Source organism: Spinacia oleracea, chromosome 4, assembly GCF_020520425.1.
Source record: "Spinacia oleracea cultivar Varoflay chromosome 4, BTI_SOV_V1, whole genome shotgun sequence".
In the NCBI taxonomy this organism is placed as follows: domain Eukaryota; kingdom Viridiplantae; phylum Streptophyta; class Magnoliopsida; order Caryophyllales; family Amaranthaceae; genus Spinacia; species Spinacia oleracea.
In genome coordinates, this window is record NC_079490.1 from 54,116,755 (window position 1) to 54,124,875 (window position 8,121).

Below are 8,121 nucleotides of genomic sequence, written 5' to 3' on the forward strand. Positions count from 1 at the left end.
ACCAACACTAGTAAAAAGACCAAATTCCGTGGTCCGTCAAAAGGAGTTCAAGCCAAAAAGCCCATGTATCTTCAGTATAATCAATATGGAATCCCCGATGGAGAATGGTCAAGAGAATACGGGAAGCAAGTTGGGTTTTGTGCTGCTAGAATGAACATTAATGTGAAAGAATATTCAACGTTAGATGAACACACAAAGAAGGGGTTTTGGGAGGAGACCAAGGTAAACATTGAATAAAAACTTGATTTGTATTCTCCTAGATTATCTAATTTGTGTAGCATACGGTTCTAACAATCTCTTATCCATAAAATTAACAGCTTATGTTCCACATTATTGATGATCCGGCTAAAAGGAGAGAAAAATATTTTCATATGTGTGTGGCGAAACGCTTTGGAGCTTTCAAGTCCAGGTTAACGCGGTGTTGGATAACTAAGTAAGAAAAAATGCCGAAACATCAGACAGACGACATGCCTTGGGACATCTACAATCAAATCACAGAGGATGATTGGAAAACATTTGTGATGGAACGAAACAAGCCGGAGATGTTGGTAATAATGAATTTACTTTGCTAGATATTTTTTTATATAAATATATGATTAGTTTGTTGTTGCCATCTTTAATTGTTCGACATGTTCTTTATGTGTTTTTTGACAGGTTCGTAGAGAAAAAGCAAGTAAAAGTGCATTACAAAACAAGCACCCACATCGCACAGGCCAAAAGGGTTATGTTAGAAAGAGACCAAAGTGGATAAATGATGGGCGACTACCGCCAGAGGCAGCTTTAACCCTCTCAAGTGGCTCCTCCTCAGTGACCTCATCACTCACCACAGCGCCAGATAGATTTAAGAAGTTTAGATCAGTAGAGTGGATCTTGGCTCATCAAGTTAAAAACAAAGAGGGAAAGTGGGAAGTTGACCCGAATGATAAGGAAGCCGTAAATATTGCTAAGATGGTTGTAAGTGCATATGAAATTTTACGTTCTATATCCTTTTCTTTGCTTCTCCATTTCATCATGTATACCATCTAATTTTTACTTTCCTAATTCTTATAGTTGGAGTACATAGAAGAAGAGGGAAAAGGAAATATTTCTTTCACCCAGGGAGAAGATGTCCTCACCAAGGCTATGGGAAAAAAGGATCACCGTGGGCGTGTCAAGGCAACAGGTGGAGTCAATGTCGGTTACAAAGTTGCTTTCGGTCCAATAGACCGAAGTAGTAGATGTGGCCATAGTGAACCATCACCGGAGGCAGTCGAATCAATCAGAGCTTCAGTAAGAAGGGAGTTTGAAGATCAATTAGAGAGAAAGGTGGCGGAGGCCCTCCAAAAGCAACTAGCCACATTGAAAGCAACCGGTCAACTAAACACCCTCTCTACCCCCGCACTTGATTCTGCTCTTGTAAGTGATGAGTTTGATGTTAACCGTGCACTCGAAACCGCTCGTCCGAATTCATTGCAGCAACCACGCGAGCTGAAGGTATATATTCTCTATAGTGCATACACTCAAAACACCACTAGCTAGGTTTTTTTATTGTAATTTGTAGTGATTTCTGAAATTTTGTAAATTTATTTGTGAAGGCCATAACTCCATGTCGTCTTGCCCTTGAGAATAAAGTTTTGGGTAACACAGTGACAGTGGCAGATGGTATGGCGTACGCATTGCATGGTTCGTTGCACCAACACTTTAGATCGATGAAGCCTAGTCATTATAAGGTCCAAGTTGATTGTATTTACGACGGACATGATGATGACACTCTTTCGGTACCTACTGGAGATGGATTCAATAACTTAGGCAGGGCTCTTGCTAGTTTTGTGCAAAGGCCAATTCACTTGGTGATTTTCGAAGAAGACGAGGTATAATTTTTTAATTATTAATTGTCATTCACTGCGTTATGCATCTTTTTATTTATTATTGCTATTTGCCTACCTCTGTTTAGAATTAGCCTTGAACTCCTTTGGTTTCTACCTCTGTTTAGGAGTACTCTACTCCACGCCCAACAAAGAAGTCCAGGAGTCTGATTTTTGAATAGGTGGTTGGTAGCTCCAAAGAGAAGAAAAACGAATTAATTGTCAAAGAGAAGACAACAGAATTAGTTGTCAAAGATAAGACAACAGAATTAATTGCCAAAGAGAAGGCAACACTTGATTTAGGGTCCAAAGAGAATACAACACTGAAGTTAACGGCCAAGGTAAACCATATGCTTCCCGCTCCCCTGTGCTTCAACACTGAAATCAAAACTGAAATTTTCATGCTAGCTTAACATTATTGTTACAGGAAAATTCATGCTCAAATAAGTTGGAGTCGAAATCGAAGTCTAAGAACTCTAAGAAATCCAAAGAGATGGTAGGTAGTTGTGATCGTAAAACTGAAGAATCGGCGGCCAAAAGTAAGAAGCAAAATTTGGCAGACGACACAATTCAAGGTCTTGGCCCATCATGCAATTATTTGAAGTTTATCATCAATACGGCGCCCGGTGATGTATATAAAAATACTTCAATCCCATTGCCCGCTTCGGTTTGGCATTATGATGAAGATCGACAAACTTATGTACATGAGGTTGACGTTGAAGAGTTCCTTAGAGGGGCGTGCCTCAACATTTCAGTGATCCAAGTCTATACGATGTAAACTTTTCCATCGATATTTTTGTTTTTGGTTTTGTCAACTATAATAGTTTTTGAAATTTTTGCATTATACATTTACTTTGTAGGTTTTATTCCACGAGCACACCTTTGCATTTGAAAACTCTCAGATTGGGTTTGTTTGTCCCGAGGCAATGTCAAGCTCTAGAATCAAGGCCAACCCTCAGGCTGCATCAATGTATTTGAAAGTAGCTTTCAATGCTGAAATTGAAAAGGAGAAGAAGGGTGATCCTAACATTACCAAGTGGTTTTTGATCCCATACCATCAAGAGTAAGTGTTAGAGATTGATCGATATTTGGTAAATAGCTATGTTATTGTTATTTTCATGCGTAAGGTTGCAATAACATTTATATATAATGCAGAAATCATTGGATTTTGTACGTGTTAGATCTACGTAGAGGTTGTGCGTATATTATCGACTCTGCGATAGGTTCTAACCGAGAAAATAGTGCATGGGGAATCTTGTGTTTGTAAGTTACTTTCATTTCTTTTTAAGTTATTTCTTTTCGTGCCGAATCAGATTCATGAAGTTTTACTCAACTTCCAGGGCATACCAAGTGTACAAGTTTAATGATGGGATTTGTCCGAATAGAGCGACTACGCAGGGGTTGAAAGGCTTCCATGTAAAGCTATATCATGCTTACTAATTAGCTTTACTTTTTTTTTTGGGTAACTACTTGAATATATAATTTATGATTTGTCTCCATATCAGTGTGCTCAACAAGTCGGCGCCTGGGAGTGTGGCTATTACGTTATGAAGTTCATGCATGAAATAGTCACGTTACACCATAACTCTGATGAGCGGTTAAATAATGTTCGTTCTTTTACCATATGTTAGTTGAACTAGTAATACTAGTACTTTTACGTAGCAGAATTCTTAATTTACAAGTTGCATTACTTATCATGTTACTTATTTCAGGCTTACACTCTAAGAAATGCGCCTTATACCGATGAGGAAATATATTTGACACTGCAGGATATTTACTCGTATGTGATTTGGTTCGATTCCAGAATAGTGTTTGCCATAACTGTTTGATCTCCTTCCTGCCTAGGCTCAAATATGAGTTTTGCTGAGGTCTCGTGATTGCTCTGAGTTTTATTGAACAAGCTTCAAGATGGCATCTTTCTTTATTATAATGTCAGAATTCTCCCTCTAGGGTGAATTCAGTTGAGAGAAAAACTGAGAGAATTTGAAGAAAATGATCTTTGTATTATTGAATGTTAATCTGAATTACAGTGTTTAGTGTATTTATACAAGCTAGAGTGATGTATTGAAACCAATGGTATTGTTTGTACACCTCTACTAATACAGCTAAGATATTACAACAATCATAAATAATGACATTCTAACAACTTCTAACAACCTCCTGATTTCAAGGGAAATCAGTTGAGCTTGGTTCTAGAAACTGAGCTGGAACTGAGCAAGGGTTCAGTGAAGCTGCTGCTGTGATCTTGCTTGGCTGCATTGCTGGTGCTGATAGCTTGATCAGCACTGCAGTGGTGTAAACCAACACACACACACACACACACACACTAAAACTAGAGGTTGATGTCTGTTGTTTTCTGATTTCTGACAACTAAAACTAGAGGTTGATGTCTGATGTTTTCTGATTTAAGACAACTAGAGGTAGTATGCTGCAACATTGATGTCTGATGTTTCCCAAATCCCAACTGATTCATGATAAATAATTAAATTGTTTTCAGGTTTATAATGTTGCGCGGTTCATCTGGTTTCTACACCTATGCAATCTGTGAGCACTTGAATGATTGGCTTGGATTCAGCATGGGTGAAACTAGGATCACATTTAATCTCAACAAACAATGGTATGATGATTCAGGAAACTGTTGTTTGATTATTAGCTTATAAGAAGAACCTAAGGACTCATTTGATTCTTATTACATGACTAATATACATAGTTTTCACTTTCTAAAACTCATTCGAATATATTTATGCACATTTAAGGCTCATTAGGTCGTTATAGGTCATGTTTAGAGTTAAAATGACATTTCCGCTCCCAACTTTGAACTAAAAAACCTAAGGACTCATTTGATTCTTATTACATGATTAATATGCATAGTTTTAACTTTCTAAAACTCATTTCAATCTACGTATGCACATTTAAGGCTCATTGGGTCGTTATAGGTCATGTTTAGAGCTAAAATGATATTTTCGCTCCCAACTTTGAACTAAAGAACCTAAGGACTCATTTGAATCTTATTACATGACTAATATGCATAGTTTTAACTTTCTAAAACTCATTCGAATCTATTTATGCACATTTAAGGCTCATTAGGTCGTTATAGGTCATGTTTAGAGCTAAAATGAAATTTCCGCTCCCAACTTTGAACTAAAGAACCTAAGGACTCATTTGAATCTTATTACATGACTAATATACATAGTTTTAACTTTCTAAAACTCATTCCAATCTACGTATGCACATGTAAGGCTCATTGGGTCGTTATAGGTCATGTTTAGAGCTAAAATGACATTTCCGCTCCCAACTTTGAACTATAGAACCTAAGGACTCATTTGATTCTTATTATATGATTAATATGCATAGTTTTAACTTTCTAAAGCTCATTCCAATCTACGTATGCACATTTAAGGCTCATAGGGTCGTTATAGGACATGTTTAGAGCTAAAATGACATTTCCGCTCCCAACTTTGAACTAAAGAACCTAAGGACTCATTTGATTCTTATTACATGATTAATATGCATACTTTTAACTTTCTAAAACTCATTCCAATCTACGTATGCACATTTAAGGCTCATTAGGTCGTTATAGGTCATGTTTAGAGCTAAAATGAAATTTCTGCTCCCAACTTTGAACTAAAGAACCTAAGGACTCATTTGATTCTTATTACATGATTAATATGCATAGTTTTAACTTTCTAAAACTCATTTCAATCTACGTATGCACATTTAAGGCTCATTGGGTCGTTATAGGTCATGTTTAGAGCTAAAATGATATTTTCGCTCCCAACTTTGAACTAAAGAACCTAAGGACTCATTTGAATCTTATTACATGACTAATATGCATAGTTTTAACTTTCTAAAACTCATTCGAATCTATTTATGCACATTTAAGGCTCATTAGGTCGTTATAGGTCATGTTTAGAGCTAAAATGAAATTTCCGCTCCCAACTTTGAACTAAAGAACCTAAGGACTCATTTGAATCTTATTACATGACTAATATACATAGTTTTAACTTTCTAAAACTCATTCCAATCTACGTATGCACATGTAAGGCTCATTGGGTCGTTATAGGTCATGTTTAGAGCTAAAATGACATTTCCGCTCCCAACTTTGAACTATAGAACCTAAGGACTCATTTGATTCTTATTATATGATTAATATGCATAGTTTTAACTTTCTAAAGCTCATTCCAATCTACGTATGCACATTTAAGGCTCATAGGGTCGTTATAGGACATGTTTAGAGCTAAAATGACATTTCCGCTCCCAACTTTGAACTAAAGAACCTAAGGACTCATTTGATTCTTATTACATGATTAATATGCATAGTTTTAACTTTCTAAAACTCATTCCAATCTACGTATGCACATTTAAGGCTCATTAGGTCGTTATAGGTCATGTTTAGAGCTAAAATGAAATTTCTGCTCCCAACTTTGAACTAAAGAACCTAAGGACTCATTTGATTCTTATTACATGATTAATATGCATAGTTTTAACTTTCTAAAACTCATTCCAATATATTTATGCACATTTAAGGCTCATTGGGTCGTTATAGGTCATGTTTAGAGCTAAAATGACATTTCCCCTCCCAACTTTGAACTAAAGAACCTAAGGACTCATTTGAATCTTATTACATGACTAATATATATAGTTTTAACTTTCTAAAACTCATTCGAATCTATTTATGCACATTTAAGGCTCATTAGGTCGTTATAGGTCATATTTAGAGCTAAAATAACATTTTCACTGCCAACTTTGAACTAAAGAACCTAAGGACTCATTCCATTCTTATTACATGACTAATATACTTAGTTTTAACTTTCTAAAACTCATTCGAATCTATTTATGCACATTTATGGCTCATTAGGTCGTTATAGGTCATGTTTAGAGCTAAAATGACATTTCCGCTCCCAACTTTGAACTAAAGAACCTAAGGACTCATTTGATTCTTATTACATGATTAATATGCATAGTTTTAACTTTCTAAAACTCATTCCAATCTACGTATGCACATTTAAGGCTCATTGGGTCGTTATAGGTCATATTTAGAGCTAAAATGACATTTCCGCTCCCAACTTTGAACTAAAGAACCTAAAGACTCATTTGATTCTTATTACATGACTAATATACATAGTTTTAACTTTCTAAAACTCATTCGAATCTATATATGCACATTTAAGGTTTATTGAGTCGTTATAGGTCATATTTTTAACAACTTAATTATCTCTATAGTCTGCAACTATATCTTTTTATGCTTCAATGAAATACAGGGAATTGATGTAGCTAGTCATCCTACGGGGGAATCACAAGGTACCAACACTAGTAAAAAGACCAAATTCCGTGGTCCGTCAAAAGGAGTTCAAGCCAAAAAGCCCATGTATCTTCAGTATAATCAATATGGAATCCCCGATGGAGAATGGTCAAGAGAATACGGGAAGCAAGTTGGGTTTTGTGCTGCTAGAATGAACATTAATGTGAAAGAATATTCAACGTTAGATGAACACACAAAGAAGGGGTTTTGGGAGGAGACCAAGGTAAACATTGAATAAAAACTTGATTTGTATTCTCCTAGATTATCTAATTTGTGTAGCATACGGTTCTAACAATCTCTTATCCATAAAATTAACAGCTTATGTTCCACATTATTGATGATCCGGCTAAAAGGAGAGAAAAATATTTTCATATGTGTGTGGCGAAACGCTTTGGAGCTTTCAAGTCCAGGTTAACGCGGTGTTGGATAACTAAGTAAGAAAAAATGCCGAAACATCAGACAGACGACATGCCTTGGGACATCTACAATCAAATCACAGAGGATGATTGGAAAACATTTGTGATGGAACGAAACAAGCCGGAGATGTTGGTAATAATGAATTTACTTTGCTAGATATTTTTTTATATAAATATATGATTAGTTTGTTGTTGCCATCTTTAATTGTTCGACATGTTCTTTATGTGTTTTTTGACAGGTTCGTAGAGAAAAAGCAAGTAAAAGTGCATTACAAAACAAGCACCCACATCGCACAGGCCAAAAGGGTTATGTTAGAAAGAGACCAAAGTGGATAAATGATGGGCGACTACCGCCAGAGGCAGCTTTAACCCTCTCAAGTGGCTCCTCCTCAGTGACCTCATCACTCACCACAGCGCCAGATAGATTTAAGAAGTTTAGATCAGTAGAGTGGATCTTGGCTCATCAAGTTAAAAACAAAGAGGGAAAGTGGGAAGTTGACCCGAATGATAAGGAAGCCGTAAATATTGCTAAGATGGTTGTAAGTGCATATGAAATTTT

General features: G+C 36.2%; 1 long non-coding RNA gene across 1 annotated transcript; it reads left to right on the plus strand.

Moving 5' to 3' along the window:
* LOC110781454 (uncharacterized) lies at positions 1-755 on the plus strand. Its single transcript, XR_002531713.2, has 3 exons — positions 1-222; positions 318-548; positions 655-755. It is a non-coding gene; the product is annotated as an uncharacterized lncRNA (long non-coding RNA).
* Positions 756-8,121: the final 7,366 nt, after the last annotated feature.